The 18,256-nt window shown below is 47.3% G+C and overlaps 1 pseudogene; it reads right to left on the bottom strand.

Annotated features, from left to right (window-relative positions):
* Window positions 1–293: 293 nt before the first annotated feature.
* LOC138252167 (5S ribosomal RNA) lies at window positions 294–402 on the bottom strand (annotated as a pseudogene).
* Window positions 403–18,256: the final 17,854 nt, after the last annotated feature.

The raw sequence follows: 18,256 nt of genomic DNA, 5'->3' as shown, positions 1-18,256 counted from the left end.
TCACGCATATGCTTACCGCAAGAAAGCAAAGCCTTAGCTAGGGATCCCTTTTCCCGTCGTGGAGCAAATGTTTTCTACAGCTTGGGCCGAGTGTAAAGTGCAGAATAATTGTACGTTTTCCTTTGGAAAGTGTGTATTTTAGTGTTATTGCTTTTATTTTATTTTTATTTTTTATTTATTTTTTTAAGACAGGAAAAAAAGAGTGCAGGAAATAAAAAGTGGAAATGAAATTAGCGAGGAAGCTGTGTAATTGAGCTAAGATGTGCAGCACCTAGTGTCTGCAAGAGGCCTAATTCCTACAGCACCTGGTATTCCCAGGCAGTCTCCCATCCAAGTACTAACCAGGCCCGACCATGCTTAGTTTCTGAGATCGGGTGCATTCAGGGTGGTATGACCGTAGCCAGGGAAAGCTGCAATTGCAGCTCTCTTCTGCTCACCAATCCCTCCGCCCGGAGCCTGCTGCTCTTAATCACACCTGCACAGGCTCCCCTTGGGAAGTCGGACATGCACTCACTGCCGGAGGCCCAATGCCCCAACCCACATGGAATACAATTTTTAGGGTCGAGCCTGCATCACATGCGCATGCACATGCGTTTCGCTTGCGAGATGCATTAGTAGTTAGAAAAGGGCTCGGACCCCCACCCATGTCATGTCAGTTTCTTTCAATGGTTCGTGGGCTTGCCTTTTAAAATCTGCCTGCTTTCATTAGTGGAAGGCATGCATACGTCATGCCTTTTCCGGTGGTTAGCCCTCCTCGAGCACAGCGACCAAGTAGTGAAAACATGCCAGGCTCACTGTTTTCCGTCCGGTTTGTGGACTACCTTTTATCTTTTTTCGCAGCGCGATCTCGTTTGGCAGAAGTCGAGCGGTTTGCATGACATTGACCCTGTTACATAGTTAATTGCACTTTTGCCGATAGGTTTAATGTGGCAAGAAAAATCCGGTTGGGAGTTTACAACTGCTAATAGCTCTAACTCGGAGAAATGTGAGACCTGTTGCATTGCAAATGCTTGTTAGATTTTGTTCTGGGCACCTCTCTTGGTCTGGAAGGACATAAATCCCAAAATATTGACATCCTTCCCTGTCTGTTTGTTCTCAGCCTCTCACTGAGGGCTGACAAATCTAGCTGTCCACCTGTTGGATAGAGAACCGACTTGTTCCAGTTTATAGAATAATCAGAATGGGCTCCATAGCACTCAAATACTAGGAACACTGAAGGGATCATCACTTCTGGTTGCATGATATATAGCAGAACATCATATGCATACAACAAACTCTTTTCACCCCGACTTGTGGAGTCTGTCATTTGAAAAACTGTAACATCTGAGTGAGCACGGACCACACAGGCTAGTGGCCCCAGGACAAGGGCAAACAGGAAGGGAGACAGAGGGCATCCCTTCTGGGTTCTCTTCCAGATAGAAAATTCTGAGGAGAGGACTTGTACCATAGCCATGGGTGTCCTGTAGAGCAGCGCAGTACAACCCATGACACTAACCTGGTCCCAAACCAAAACCTCTGCAGTGTTTGTGGCACGGACGGCCATTGTACTGTGTCAAAAGCCTTTTCGGCATCAAGGGAATGAATAGATGGGGGTCTCTCCAGGTATGTACCTCTGCCAGCCAGTTATGTAGTCTACGGAGATTGAGCCTAGTGGACCGCTGAGGCATAAATCTAGATTGATTGCCATGAATCAGAGGGGATAAAACGTCAATAAGTCTTGTGGCCAGTACCGTGGCCAGGATCTTGGTCTCTACATTTAGCAATGAAATGGGGTGGTATGAGCAACAGTCAGTCGCTGACTTACCGGGTTTATGGATCACCACTACTGTGGCTCTTTGAAGGTCTGGTGACATTGTTCCAAACTCTCTGGCCTCAAGATATATATTCAGGAGATAAGGGCCCAAAAGTCCTACATATCTCTTAAAGAATTCTGCTGGGAAACCATTATGCTCCAGACTCTTTCCCGAATTTAACTTCCCACTTGCCTCTTGTATTTCTGTGAGGGAAATCTCTTCCTCAAGACCCAGGCAGTCTTCTGCTGGTGGGGCCGTGACGGCCACTGCATTTAGGTCAGCCTCAATATGCGGGGCTTCAGCAAGATGGCATTCCTTGTAAAGAACCTGATAGTATTATGCAAATTCCCTTGCAATATTCCCATCCATAGTGTATGATATACCATTAAGCTCCACAATGTGACATACCCATCTGGCTACTGCTCCCTGTGGCCAAGCCACACCAGGAGCTTTCCTGCCTTGTCCTGCCTTATCCCCGAAATTGTATAGGCAATGCTGCGTAGCTAAAATAGGCTGCTGGGCTTCACCAAGCATCAGCTCCTGATATTCAATGTGAAGAGCTGCAATTTTCCAGATTCTCAGTGGATCAGACAGTGGTCCAGGTTTACCCTCCGGATGCAGTAGCTTCAGTTCTAACATTTCTGCCTCTCACTTGGCTTTTTTTTTTTTAATGCAAAGATGTTTTATGCTCGTTCCCTGAGTACCACCTTATGAACCTCCCAAAGAACCCCCGGAGAGTCAACCGAATCCTTGTCTGTAAAATAGAGCTCAGTATCCACTCAGTTCTCTCAAGAGACAGTCTTGTCCAATAATTCCCATGGTAGAGCCAGAGCGTAGAGTGGTCTGACAAGCCTCTAGGTAGATAATCATCCCTTTTCATTCTATCAACCTCTCCAGCCAGGGCAAATACATAGTCAGGTCCAGAAAACACTTTGTGCATACCAGAAAAATAAGAATAGCTTTGGTCCTCCGGATGATGGCAACACCAAAGATCAAAGAGGACAATGTGTCAGCAAAGCGGTACAATGGTGTGTCTCTAGGAGCACTCAGGGTTAGGCCTGACCTATCTAGCTCAGGAGTCATCACATCATTTAAATCTCTTCCAACTATGTGCAGAGAGGGCTCTGTTTCTAATAATATCTCTGTGCCTTTATCCAAGGTGGGCTGCTGATGGTATTAGTGCATAAACACTAATAATCATGACATCTATCCTTCCCAAAATACCCTAAACCGCTACATAAGACCCATGATGATCTATCCACATTGTCTGAACTTGGAAGCAGGGGTGATTTCTGAATCAATTTTGCAACCCCCTGGGAATCTGAGGTAAAGCCTGCATGTGCCAGCATGATATAAGCCCACCCGACTCAGAAAACTACATCGGGTTCCCAGTAAATGAGTCTTCTGCAAGAGAACTACTTCTAGTTTTAGGCATCTAATATAGGCAGTGACCAAGCCTCTCTCGACCTTGCTGCCTTGGCCGTTAACATTCCAACTGAGAATAGAGTGTCCCATAATTTCAAGCCAGTTAATGGGCGCCATACTGAAGAGAGACCATGTCATTCCTCAGCTTAATATGTACTCAAGCACTGCACCACATAGCTAACCCCACAATATCATAATAAAACAACATCCAAGGAAATTCTCCTGCATCACCCACTCCATCTCACCCACCACGAGTATCAACCCACATGCTCAAAGACAACTACATCGCAGGACCCAGGACTATCACCGTATCACACTCTTAGGACACCCCTTAGACACTTCACTGTCACTTCACCCAAACTATAAACTCTACAAACCTATTCTAAACCACACTACCCCAGTCACTGTCCCTTTCAACTCAGTGTCTCTGGAGCAGGACAAAAAATGAGGGGGAAAGACTGTATAACAAACAGGACTGCCAAATATTAAGCCCTCTCTGCACACTCAGTAAACCCCACAGTTAGCACACCCACAACTCACTTTAACACCAAAAGGGTGACTCAAAAAATGGGAGAGGGAAAGATTTCCTCTCTCAGACAATCTCTGCATCCCAATCAACACCTATCCGTAGGGCCCAGAACCCCCTTAACATCCAGGTCACCATCTGCCCATCAAACCCCTGTTAAAGTCTGGCCTTCTCCTGCATGTCTGAATCAGCAAATCTAAGTTCAGATCAGGGATATTTCGGTCCGAGCTGTAAACCAGCTCATCATTCATCACCTGCTGGAAGACCCCTCACTCATCATCTGTCTTTGAGTGGTACTTCACTGACCATGCTCTCACTCCCTCTGAGTCTGAGGATCTATCTCCAGATCTGTCTTCCCCGACCGCTTTTTCAAGGAACTTGCTACCTCCTCTTCCAGGTAGGGCCCATCTCTGTCACTTCGGGAGCCAGGTCTTGGGTTAGGCAGCAGACCACCCCCTTTAGCCGGCCCCTGGGTACTGCATCAAAGTGACAGAACCTGAGGTCTCTCCTCCTGCCACCTCTAGGCTTCCTCTGGTGTGGGGAAGAAGTGTGCTTTATCTTGGAAGGTCAGTTTCAGTTTGGTCTGAAAGAACAACATGTATTGAATCTGCAGAGCATGGAGCTTAGCCTTGACTTCATCAAAAGTTTGTCTTTGTCTCTGGGCCTCCCAGGAATAGTCAGGAAACAGCATAATATTGGAGGATTCATATTTGATGACTCCCAGCTGTTGCACTTCCCTGAGTATGACATCTCAGTCATGAATGTTTAGGAGTCTTGCAATATTCTTTCATGGGGGAGCACCCACTGGTGGCTTCACTGCCAGTGCCCTATGTACTCTCTCAGTGATGAAGCAGTGGGAAAAGTTAGTGGCTCTAAAGGTGGTGCTTAGCCATTGCCCCAAAAAGTCTATCATGTTGGAGCCTTCAGCCCCTTGAGGGAAGCCCACCAAGCGCAAATTATTGTATTTCACCCTGTTCTCCACATTGTCCACCCTCCACAGCAGGTCTTTAGTAGTCACCTTTACTTCTGATATGTCCTTCCCCTGGGAGTGGGTTGCATCCTCCAACTCGATCAGCCTATTCCATTGCTGTAACTCGGTCCGGCACATTCCAGCGGTCCTGTCTCAATAAGGCGACCTCCGCTTCTACACCATCAGTCCTGGATTCAAGGGCCTTCTGTGACTGCAGGATCACTTCCAGGAGAGCTGCATTATCTGGGTGCAGAGGTCCTGCATCCTCTTGAGGGATCTCCACACACTTGGTATACTTGTCAATTTCCCCCTGTCGGGCAGTCTGAAGTCCTTATACTTCACCACGTTTTTGGGGATGGGGGTGGAGTCCCGCAATAACTGGTCCTACAATATCAGATGCAGTGGTTCGACCACCCCCAGTCGCGGGTAAACCAGGTCAGTTACACAATATTACACGGGGTCTCCCCAGCAGGCCAAGTTCAGCTAGGGTCAAGGGTTAGATAGTGTCTGAGCAGCTCTCTGCATCCACTCACCTCGTCCTGGAAGGCACAGCACCTCCAAGGATACTCTCATACACCAGACCTTCAGATGACAGAGCTCCCATCGGGAAGGTCACAGAATTCTCCACTGCTACTAGAGGGGACTCTTGCAGGGGGGCTAATCAGGTTTTCAGCACACTCCCTCTGTCCAAACTCTGGAGTGTTCCACTTATCTCACACACACCATGGGGCTTTCGGCATTCTCCTAGTAGCGCTCTCCACTGGCACTAGCTGGGACAGGAAAACCATCCATTCAGGCCAGAGAGGGCCTGGCCTGGCAGTTTAGGCTGGACTGTTCCCATGGGGAGCAGGGTCAAGACTGATTTGCATATTGTTAGGTCCAAAGTGGGGTGGTGTGCTCAGCAATAAAAAAACAATGTATTAAATTCCAGATCTGTGACTGAGAGTGAATGATTGCATTGTTCAGCATTCCGTCCATCATCTGTTCTTTTTGCTTTTGTCACCCTAAGTGGGAAAGGTATGCCCAGGCGTGGGTACCATGATGACGGTGCCACTGGATTCAAACAAGCCTAGCTGATGAGGGGTCATTCCCTCAAACCAGTCCCAGAATACTTGTTTCCACTCCAGAGAAGACCTGATCTGGCAAGTTCGGGCTGGACTGCTCCGTACTGATTTGCATTTTGCTATGTTCAAACTGGTGTGGCATAGCGAACAAAAATAACAATGGATTATACCCTGATCTGTGACTGGGAAAGAATGTTTGCATTGTTCAGCATCCATCCATCCTCTGTTCTTTTTGCTTTAGGAAAAGTCTTGGCAAGTATAGATGAAAGATTTGTTTTCGTCTCTAAATTCAAGTTTTTAGCTTAAAATGTCTTGTGATTCAAACCAGGGTATTTGGTCTTAAGGTAAACGAAAATGGTAGACTATCCGCCACCCAATTGTAATTGCTTTTCTCATTTAAACTTTTGTTTTCCTAAAAGTTTAACTCTAAGGTCGTCTGGACATGTAGACCAGCTCAGAAAATAAAATACACATTGGATGGACAATTAACTGATTGGATAACTGCCTTGGAGCGTGTTTCTGTAATTCTAAAATGCCGAATATAATTCATTGCGATAAGGAAAATAGAAGTACTACTCCATATAATAAAATGTTGCAATATGACGCATTACTGTTATCGACATATTTAACTACAGCTTTTTTACAAACTATTTTTATCTACAATTGCTTTCCAATTAACGTTTATTTGAACGACGACACCCAGAGAGAAATTGGTTATCTGAATGCTGACAGGGCTCAAAACTAGTGCCCCGATGGAATGAAGTCATCGCAAAACCTATGGAATTTGTGCGACATGTAAACACAAGAAGACGACTCTGTCAGATGAGTTCCAAACACAAAATAAAGTACAGTTATCCCTAATTTGACACAGTGTTTTAAATATCCAAATAAAAGAAAACGCTTAGTGGCTTAGTAGATTTGGCCCTGGCCCTGACCCTTGTCTGATGTTATTTGCTTGTGAAATCTAGCTTTCTTAAACCTTAATCTGTGGGCAGGGTCAAAGGTTTAGCAAAATAGAAAACAAATACGATTGAGAACCAAGATGTGCAATTTACACCCACATTATCTGTGAAGTATAATTTATTTCATCTGCCACATCAACTAGTTTCATATTTGCATCGCTTCTGAATCTTGTCCAAGATCATTTTTTCACAGTTTGCCAACCTTTGCATCTTAACCACAGCTGCTTTCGCTGTATTCAGCATTAAGCGTCCATCTCTTTAGGGACGAAATGGAAAAGCCATTACCATGACTAAACAAGTGTCAGAAGTGTCTAGAATGTGTTTGCAAAAAGGTGATACCATGTCTACAGGTGTTAAGCTAGTCTATGACTTAAACAGGGGAGCCATTTTTGTATAGTTAGCATTCTTTGGTGTCATCTGTATCAATCCAGTTTTCAATGCAGTTCTATAAACTCATGTGAAACATAAAAATGCAGACCAAACAAAGGAGAGATCATGTAAGAATTAATTTGGTGTTGCTTGTGTTCCTATCTAGAGACGACCTGGTGTGGCTAAAATGTTTCTGTTGAAGCAGTACTAGGAGTCTGATTTAGAGTTCTGCAGACAGGTACTCCATCATAAAAGTGATGGATAATCTGGCTCCTTACTACAGGTGCATTAGGATAAAATGCACTTGTAGTAAGGCAGATTGGATATCCATAACATTTGTGATACAGTACCCATCCTCCAAGCTCTTAATCAGGCATTAAGTATGAGTTCCATATGACTGGTCTCTCTTTAGTGTGGCAAAGTGGGTGAAACACAATGGACTGAGAGATATTGCCTAAGCAACGGTCAGTAGCTGAGTCTAATTTATACATTCTTTACACCATTTTGTAGTTTGTTTTAGTAAGTGACCCTGTGACACAAAACAATTTGTTGAATAATGTTTAACCCCTTCGCTGCCAGGCCTTTTCCCCCTCCTGTGCCGAGCCTTTTTTTGGCTATTTGGAGCAGTTCGCGCTTAGGCCCTCATAACTTTTTGTTCACATAAGCTACCCATGCCAAATTTGCGTCCTTTTTTTCCAACATCCTAGGGATTCTAGAGGTACCCAGACTTTGTGGGTTCCCCAGAAGGAGGCCAAGAAATTAGCCAAAAAACTGTGAAAATTTCATTTTTTTAAAAAAATTTGGAAAAATGGGCTGCAGAAGAAGGCTTGTGGTTTTTTCCCTGAAAAGGGCATCAACAAAGGGTTTGCGGTGATAAAATCACCAGCTTCCCAGCTTTCAGGAACAGGCAGACTTGAATCAGAAAACCCAATTTTTCAACCCAATTTTGGCATTTTACTGGGACATACCCCATTTTTACGATTTTTTGTGCTTTCAGCCTCCTTCCAGTCAGTGACAGAAATGGGCATGAAACCAACGCTGGATCCCATAAACCGCAACATTTCTGAAAAGTAGACAAAATTCTGAATTCAGCAAGGGGTAATTTGTGTAGATCCTACAAGGGTTTCCTACAGAAAATAGCAACTGAAAAAGAAAAATATTGAAATTGAGGTGAAAAAAACATCAATTTTTCTCTAAGTTTTACTCTGTTACTTTTTCCTGCAATGTCAGATTTTCGAAAGCAATATACCGTTACGTCTGCTGGACTCTTCTGGTTGCGGGGATATATAGGGCTTGTAGGTTCATCAAGAACTCTAGGTACCCAGAGCCAATAAATGACCTGCACCCTGCAGTGGGTTTTCATTCTATGCCGGGTATACAGCAATTCATTTGCTGAAATATAAAGAGTAAAAAATAGCTATCAAGAAAACCTTTGTATTTCCAAAATGGGCACAAGATAAGGTGTTGAGAAGCAGTGGTTATTTGCACATCTCTGAATTCCGGGGTGCCCATACTAGCATGTGAATTACAGGGCATTTCTCAAATAGACGTCTTTTTTACACACTGTCTTACATTTGGAAGGGAAAAATGTAGAGAAAGACAAGGGGCAATAACACTTGTTTTGCTATTCTATGTTCCCCCAAGTCTCCCGATAAAAATGATACCTCACTTGTGTGGGTAGGCCTAGCGCCCGCGACAGGAAACGCCCCAAAGCGCAACGTGGACACATCACAGAAAACAGACCTGTTTTTAGCAAAGTGCCTACCTGTAGATTTTGGCCTCTAGCTCAGCCACCACCTAGGGAAACCTACCAAACCTGTGCATTTCTGAAAACTAGAGACCTAGGGGAATCCAAGGAGGGGTGACTGGCGGGGCTCGGACCAGGTTCTGTTACCCAGAATCCTTTGCAAAGCTCAAAAATTGGCAAAAAAAAACACATGTTCCTCACATTTCTGTGGCAGAAAGTTCTGGAATCTGGGAGGAGCCACAAATTTCCTTCCACCCAGCGTTCCCCCAAGTCTCCCGATAAAAATGATACCTCACTTGCGTGGGTAGGCCTAGCGCCCGCGACAGGAAACGCCCCAAAGCGCAACGTGGACACCACCAAAATTTTGGAAGAAAACAGAGGTGTTTTTTGCGAAGTGACTACCTGTAGATTTTGGCCTCTAGCTCAGCCGGCACCTAGGGAAACCTACCAAACCTGTACATTTCTGAAAACTAGAGACCTAGGGGAATCCAAGGAGGGGTGACTGGCGGGGCTCGGACCAGGTTCTGTTACCCAGAATCCTTTGCAAAGCTCAAAAATTGGCTAAAAAAACACATGTTCCTCACATTTCTGTGGCAGAAAGTTCTGGAATCCGAGAGGAGCCACAAATTTCCTTCCACCCAGCGTTCCCCCACGTCTCCCGATAAAAATGATACCTCACTTGTGTGGGTAGGCCTAGCGCCCGCGACAGGAAACGCCCCAAAGCGCAACATGGACACATCACAGAAAAAAGACCTGTTTTTAGCAAAGTGCCTACCTGTAGATTTTGGCCTCTAGCTCAGCCGCCACCTAGGGAAACCTACCAAACCTGTGCATTTCTGAAAACTAGAGACCTAGGGGAATCCAAGGAGGGGTGACTGGCGGGGCTCGGACCAGGTTCTGTTACCCAGAATCCTTTGCAAAGCTCAAAAATTGGCTAAAAAAACACATGTTCCTCACATTTCTGTGGCAGAAAGTTCTGGAATCTGGGAGGAGCCACAAATTTCCTTCCACCCAGCGTTCCCCCAAGTCTCCCGATAAAAATGATACCTCACTTGCGTGGGTAGGCCTAGCGCCCGCGACAGGAAACGCCCCAAAGCGCAACGTGGACACCACCAAAATTTTGGAAGAAAACAGAGGTGTTTTTTGCGAAGTGACTACCTGTAGATTTTGGCCTCTAGCTCAGCCGGCACCTAGGGAAACCTACCAAACCTGTACATTTCTGAAAACTAGAGACCTAGGGGAATCCAAGGAGGGGTGACTGGCGGGGCTCGGACCAGGTTCTGTTACCCAGAATCCTTTGCAAAGCTCAAAAATTGGCTAAAAAAACACATGTTCCTCACATTTCTGTGGCAGAAAGTTCTGGAATCCGAGAGGAGCCACAAATTTCCTTCCACCCAGCGTTCCCCCACGTCTCCCGATAAAAATGATACCTCACTTGTGTGGGTAGGCCTAGCGCCCGCGACAGGAAACGCCCCAAAGCGCAACATGGACACATCACAGAAAAAAGACCTGTTTTTAGCAAAGTGCCTACCTGTAGATTTTGGCCTCTAGCTCAGCCGCCACCTAGGGAAACCTACCAAACCTGTGCATTTCTGAAAACTAGAGACCTAGGGGAATCCAAGGAAGGGTGACTGGCGGGGCTCGTACCAGGTTCTGTTACCCAGAATCCTTTGCAAAGCTCAAAAATTGGCTAAAAAAACACATGTTCCTCACATTTCTGTGGCAGAAAGTTCTGGAATCTGGGAGGAGCCACAAATTTCCTTCCACCCAGCGTTCCCCCAAGTCTCCCGATAAAAATGATACCTCACTTGCGTGGGTAGGCCTAGTGCCCGCGACAGGAAACGCCCCAAAGCGCAACGTGGACACCACCAAAATTTTGGAAGAAAACAGAGGTGTTTTTTGCGAAGTGACTACCTGTAGATTTTGGCCTCTAGCTCAGCCGGCACCTAGGGAAACCTACCAAACCTGTACATTTCTGAAAACTAGAGACCTAGGGGAATCCAAGGAGGGGTGACTGGCAGGGCTCGGACCAGGTTCTGTTACCCAGAATCCTTTGCAAAGCTCAAAAATTGGCTAAAAAAACACATGTTCCTCACATTTCTGTGGCAGAAAGTTCTGGAATCTGGGAGGAGCCACAAATTTCCTTCCACCCAGCGTTCCCCCAAGTCTCCCGATAAAAATGATACCTCACTTGCGTGGGTAGGCCTAGCGCCCGCGACAGGAAACGCCCCAAAGCGCAACGTGGACACCACCAAAATTTTGGAAGAAAACAGAGGTGTTTTTTGCGAAGTGACTACCTGTAGATTTTGGCCTCTAGCTCAGCCGGCACCTAGGGAAACCTACCAAACCTGTACATTTCTGAAAACTAGAGACCTAGGGGAATCCAAGGAGGGGTGACTGGCGGGGCTCGGACCAGGTTCTGTTACCCAGAATCCTTTGCAAAGCTCAAAAATTGGCTAAAAAAACACATGTTCCACACATTTCTGTGGCAGAAAGTTCTGGAATCTGAGAGGAGCCACAAATTTCCTTCCACCCAGCGTTCCCCCACGTCTCCCGATAAAAATGATACCTCACTTGTGTGGGTAGGCCTAGCGCCCGCAACAGGAAACGCCCCAAAGCGCAACGTGGACACATCACAGAAAACAGACCTGTTTTTAGCAAAGTGCCTACCTGTAGATTTTGGCCTGTAGCTCAGCCGCCACCTAGGGAAACCTACCAAACCTGTGCATTTCTGAAAACTAGAGACCTAGGGGAATCCAAGATGGGGTGATATATGTGGCTCGGACCAGGATCTGTTACCCAGAATCCTTTGCAAACCTCAAAATTTGGCTAAAAAAACACATGTTCCTCACATTTCTGTGGCAGAAAGTTCTGGAATCTGAGAGGGGCCACAAATTTCCTTCCACCCAGCGTTCCCCCACGTCTCCCGATAAAAATGATACCTCACTTGTGTGGGTAGGCCTAGCGCCCGCGACAGGAAGCGCCCCAAAGCGCAGCGTGGACACATCACATTTTTTCATTGAAAACAGTGCCTACCTGTAGTTTTTGGCCTGTAGCTCAGCCAGCACCTAGGGAAACCTACCAAACCTGTGCATTTCTGAAAACTAGAGACCTAGGGGAATCCAAGATGGGGTGACTTGAGGGGCTCTGACCAGGTTCTGTTACCAAGAATCCTTTCCAAACCTCAAATTTTGGCTAAAAAAACGCATTTTTCACACATTTCGGTGACAGAAAGTTCTGGAATCTGAGTGGAGCCACAAATTTCCTTCCACCCAGCGTTCCCCCAAGTCTCCCGATAAAAATGATACCTCAGTTGTGTGGGTGGGCCAGGTGCCTCCAACAGAATAAGGCCCAAAACTTGTAGAGATACAGGGGATAGTACTGCGAGTTTATAAGGACATATTCTTTTATACATCTTTAGACTGACTCTGCTTTGGGGACCCACATACGTGAGGTGTCATTTTATTTGGGAGACTGAGGGGAACACTGGGGAGTAGGAATTTTGTGCTGGAGTGGTGATCGTACGAAGAAAAGTCAGGAAAATATGCTTTTTTTAAGCACATTTTGAGGTTTACAGAGGAGTCTGGGTAAGAAAATGTTGGGGGATCCACGCAAGCCACTCCTCCCTAGACTCCTTGGGGTGTCTAGTTTTAAAAAATGTCTGGGTTTGGTAGGTTTCCCTAGATGAAGGCCGCACACAGGACCAAAAACATAGGTGCCCTCTCCCCCCCCAAACACAGGTAGTTTTGTAATATATCGTTTTGATGTGCCCACATACGTCCGTGATGTGCCAAACACTAAAATTTTGAAAAGAAACACACTTAGGTTATGTGAAAAAGACCCCTCACCCACCAACCAAGTTGGTGGCATGCTTCATCATCGGGGTCCCACCTGAGGCACCTAGCGTGTCATAGGTGTGCTGCGACGCCTGATTACAGCGGAGCAGGTTTGGTCATTTTTACCACACATACTGGTTGGATTTGGCACGAGGGTGAGTGATGGTTCAGTGGATCAAATTTTACTAACAAGAGCTTTCACAAAAATGAAAAGCACTGTTAGTAACTGAAAGGCAAAAAACTGAACCAATGACTCACAGCTCGTGAGCTGTAAAGCCGCGACAAGGCACCAACCGCTTTACAGTCCATTCACACAACTTTCATACATGACACACACAAGGCCATTCACACCGCCAGCCACGGGCCCAGCACATTACAACACTCACATCGACAGACAGCGCCACTCAAGGGCCCATCACTTACATACGCCCACATGCCTGATACAAGAATCACACCAGCTGATGGGAGTGTGTGGACTGGTGTTTGGCTGGCAGTGTGTTGCAGTAGCCAACATCAAGTCAATATGTACAGTCTCAGCCAAGCCCCACTCCCCACACAATGGCATCATATTTTTTTTTTTTTTTTTAAACAGAGGAACCCCTAACTAAGTAGAAAGAATTACAAAACAACAAACACAAAAGCTCTAACTAACAACATGACAGAAATGCTAACCATGAAACTAAACACATGAAAATACAAAACAGACATGAGTTTACACTCATGGTTGTTCCCAGAAATTCTTCTGGGTGTGGTAATTCTTAAAACAAGCACCGACACACAGCCCAGGCTTTGAAGGACAATCTGGGCAGTACATTCGAGACTCCCTCCGGATACCTCTTCGAAAACACACTCTACATTTCTTAGCTGGAAAGTCTTTTTTGGGTGTGGGAGGAATGTGCTCAGCAAAGTGCCGATCTTTCAATCTAGCCACATCCTCCACCACTGCTTCTCTAGGAACTCTGGCCTGTTCCACCACAATAAGGCTCTCTATCACTGACTCCTGAAATTTCACAAATGTCATCTTTGAGTCTGGAGACCTATCCCTAAACACAATAAAAGCATTGAAGGTTGCTAAGTGGAAGAGGTGAAGTGCTAACTTCTTATACCAAACATAAGACTTACGAATAGCAGTATAAGGTTCCAACCTCTGGTCAACTCTATCTACACCTCCCATGTGCTTATTATAATCTAAAATGCACACAGGTTTGCGCACTTCAGCAACCTGGCCCCAAACAGTCACAGGGGAAGTACTCTCATCATGGATGGTACTTAGCATGTAGACATCCCTCTTGTCTGAAAATGTCAAAGCTAGCAGCTCCTCGTTCCGCAAGGCACAGCACTGTCCCCTCTCAAGTTTTTTACAGACAAGCTCCCTTGGATAGCCTTTCCGGTTAGAACGGATTGTGCCACAAGCAACTGTGTCCACTCTAAACAATTCCTTGAACAACTGCACACCAGTGTAGAAGTTATCTACATACAAATGGTGACCTTTGTTGAACAGTCGTCTACCAAGATCCCACACTATTTTCTCAGTAACTCCAAAAGTGGGAGGACAACCAGGGGGGTCAATATTGGAATCCCTACCAGTGTACACACGGAAACTATACACATATCCTGTCCTACTTTCAGACAGCATATACAATTTAATTCCATATCGTGCCCTTTTGCTAGGAATGTACTGCCTAAAAACCAAACGACCCTTGAAGAGGACCAAAGACTCGTCCACACTTATCTCTTTGCCTGGAACATAGACCTCCGAAAACCGATCTACAAAATGATCAAGGACAGGCCTAATCTTAAAAAGACGGTCAGAATCTGGGTGATCTCGTGGCAAGGCTAATGCATTGTCAACAAAATGCAGCATCCTAAGAAGAAGCAAATACCGATTACGACTCATGGTAGCTGGAAATATAGCTGTTGCCATCAAGGGACTAGTAGACCAATAAGAAGCCAGTGACGGCTTCCTTATCAACCCCATCAAAAAAGTCAAACCCAAAAACTTTTTTAGCTCCTCCAAATTTGTGGGAATCCACTGGGCAGCTCTAGAGTGTGGCCTAAGTCTAGCAGCGTTGTCCCTCAAATGCTGCTCCGCATACAAATTAGTCTGCTCAACAATCTCTTCCAAAAACACATCATCCATGAATAACTCAAAGAAATTGATAGGCATAAAGTTCTCTGTATTGGCGTTACACCCCGGGAGACCAGTAAAGGCAGGCAACTCTGGCTGCTCCATGTTTGGGGCAACCCAGACATCAGGTCTTCTAACGGGAAACCTTTCAGCCCCAGGTTGCTGCACTATTGGCACATCAATGTCCTCCTCTAAAACAGAACCTTCATCTGCACTGAGTGTGGCTTCATCATCAGAAGATTCCCCTCCAACAGAAACATCACTGCCAGAATCTCTGACTTCCTCCTCTGCCTCAGATGCAGAGTCCGTCTCATAGTCATGATCAGACTGTGACTCAAAAAGCATACCAACCACCTGCTGAGCGGTCATCCTGCGGCTAGCCATGATCTCTCCTGCTAAAATTAACTGGACAAATTCACCACCAACAACCAGCACTGTGTAAGACAAGTAACAAAGTGTAGCTTTGTTAGTAAGAGTTACAAACTCAAAAACTATACCGCTCACTTGCCTGAAAAAGCTTGATTCACCAGCAACTACACAGCAATCACCAATGATATCCCACTAAAAAGAAAGAAAGAAAGGCAAATTAGAAATAAGACAAAACAAATATCATTGTGCACAAACCTAAGGACAATTTCACACACAATCCTGCATTTAGTACACCCCCTACAAACATGTCATTCATGCATGGCAACAATACTCCTTTGGAGTAAATAGTTTTTACTTACCTAAAACATGCAACTGTGCAAACTGCAGGTCAACCACCGCCAAAACCGCAAGGAGCCACAGCAAATAAAGCAAAAGCTTTGAACTAGAACAAAAAGGAGGAAAACATTTTTTATCACAAATGCAAAGACTTCTTCAGTTGACAAACACCCCACCATCAAACATTTTAGAAATTGGTGCCTAAGTGGATTCTGCCATAGGGGCAGATGGGCCTACTAAAAAAATAGGCCTGTCTGCCCCAAGGAAGCCAAAAAATACCTTTAGTACTGTGTCCCCATGGAGAGCGACCCTTGCCAAAGGGGACAGCCCTCAAACAAAAAAAACACACACAACACTATCCCTGGTGCCTAAGTGGCTTCTGCCCCCTTGGGGGCAGGTGGGCCTAAGAAAATAGGCCCATCTGCCCCCAGGGGGTGTAGAAATGGCCAACAGGTCAATGCCCCCCTTGGGGGGGCGCCCCGTGACCAAGGGGACGCCCCCCCCACAAAAATAAACAAATAAAAAAAAATTCCCTGGCGTTCTAGTGGTTTCTGCCCCCCTTGGGGGCAGATCAGCCTAATAATAATAGGCTGATCTGTCTCCAAGGGGTGCAGAAATGGCCTGGGTACATGTGCCCCCAAAGTGGGGGGCGACCCTTGCCCAAGCCCCCCCCCCATCCACTAACACACACCCACACACACACACACTATCCCTGGTGTCTACGTGGCTTCTGCCCCCCTTGGGGGCAGGTGGTTCTAGAAAAATAGGCCCATCTGCCCCCAGGGGGGGCAGAAATGGCCAACAGGTCAATGCCCCCCTTGGGGGGGCGCCCGTGCCCAAGGGGACGCCCCCACACAAAAATAAACACATAAAAAAAAAAACCTGGCGTTCTAGTGGTTTCTGCCCCCCTTGGGGGCAGATCAGCCTAAAAATAATAGGCTGATCTGTCTCCAAGGGGTGCAGAAATGGCCTGGGTACATGTGCCCCCAAAGTGGGGGGCGACCCTTGCCCAAGCCCCCCCCCATCCACTAACACACACACACACACACACACTATCCCTGGTGTCTACGTGGCTTCTGCCCCCCTTGGGGGCAGGTGGGTCTAGAAAAATAGGCCCATCTGCCCCCAGGGGGGGCAGAAATGGCCAACAGGTCAATGCCCCCCTTGGGGGGGCGCCCGTGCACAAGGGGACGCCCCCACACAAAAATAAACACATAAAAAAAAATCCCTGGCGTTCTAGTGGTTTCTGCCCCCCTTGGGGGCAGATCAGCCTAAAAATAATAGGCTGATCTGTCTCCAAGGGGTGCAGAAATGGCCTGGGTACATGTGCCCCCAAAGTGGGGGGCGACCCTTGCCCAAGCCCCCCCCCCATCCACTAACACACACACACACACACACACTATCCCTGGTGTCTACGTGGCTTCTGCCCCCCTTGGGGGCAGGTGGGTCTAGAAATATATGCCCATCTGCCCCCAGGGGGGGCAGAAATGGCCAACAGGTCAATGCCCCCCTTGGGGGGGCGCCCCGTGCCCAAGGGGACGCCCCCCCCACAAAAATAAACACATAAAAAAACATCCCTGGCGTTTTAGTGGTTTCTGCCCCCCTTGGGGGCAGATCAGCCTAAAAATAATAGGCTGATCTGTCTCCAAGGGGTGCAGAAATGGCCTGGGTACATGTGCCCCCAAAGTGGGGGGCGACCCTTGCCCAAGCCCCCCCCCCATCCACTAACACACACACACACACACACTATCCCTGGTGTCTACGTGGCTTCTGCCCCCCTTGGGGGCAGGTGGGTCTAGAAAAATAGGCCCATCTGCCCCCAGGGGGGGCAGAAATGGCCAACAGGTCAATGCCCCCCTTGGGGGGGCGCCCCGTGCCCAAGGGGACGCCCCCCCACAAAAATAAACACATAAAAAAACATCCCTGGCGTTCTAGTGGTTTCTGCCCCCCTTGGGGGCAGATCAGCCTAAAAATAATAGGCTGATCTGCCCTCAAGGGGGGCAGAAATGGCCCTAAAAGACATGCCCCCCAAAGGCGAGCGACCCATGCCCAAGGGGGCGCCCCCCCATCCACTACACACACAATCCCTGGTGCCTAAGTGGCTTCTGCCCCCCTTGGGGGCAGATGGACCTAAAAAAAATAGGCCGATTTGCCCCCAAGGGGGGTAGAAAAGGCCAACAGTTCTCTGCCCCCTTGGGGGGGGGCGCCCCTTGCCCAAGGGGGCACCCCCCCCCACATAAATACACATAAAAATAAAAAACCCTGGTGATCTAGTGTTTTCTGCCCCCCCTTGGGGGCAGATCTGGCTAAAAAGTAGCCAATCTGCCCTCAAGGGGGGCAGAAATGGCCCTAAAGGACATGCCCCCCACAGGGGAGCGACCCTTGCCCAAGGGGGCGCCCCCCCATTCACTACACACACAATGCCTGGTGCCTAAGTGGCTTCTGCCCCCCTTGGGGGCAGATGGACCTAAAAAAAATAGGCCGATCTGCCCCCAAGGGGGGCAGAAAAGGCCAACAGTTCTCTGCCCCCTTGGGGGGGGCGCCCCTTGCCCAAGGGGGCACCCCCCCCCAACATAAATGCACAGAAAATAAAAATCCCTGGTGATCCAGTGGTTTCTGCCCCCCTTGGGGGCAGATCCGCCTAAAAAGTAGGCCAATCTGCCCCCAAGGGGGGCAGAAATGGCCGTAACAAATTGCCCCCACAAGGGGAGCGACCCTTGCCCAAGGGGCC

The sequence above is a fragment of the Pleurodeles waltl genome, chromosome 8, assembly GCF_031143425.1.
Source record: "Pleurodeles waltl isolate 20211129_DDA chromosome 8, aPleWal1.hap1.20221129, whole genome shotgun sequence".
Lineage (NCBI taxonomy): Eukaryota > Metazoa > Chordata > Amphibia > Caudata > Salamandridae > Pleurodeles > Pleurodeles waltl.
The sequence above is the reverse complement of the archived record's forward strand: the minus strand, read 5'-3'. Positions and strand labels throughout refer to the sequence as shown.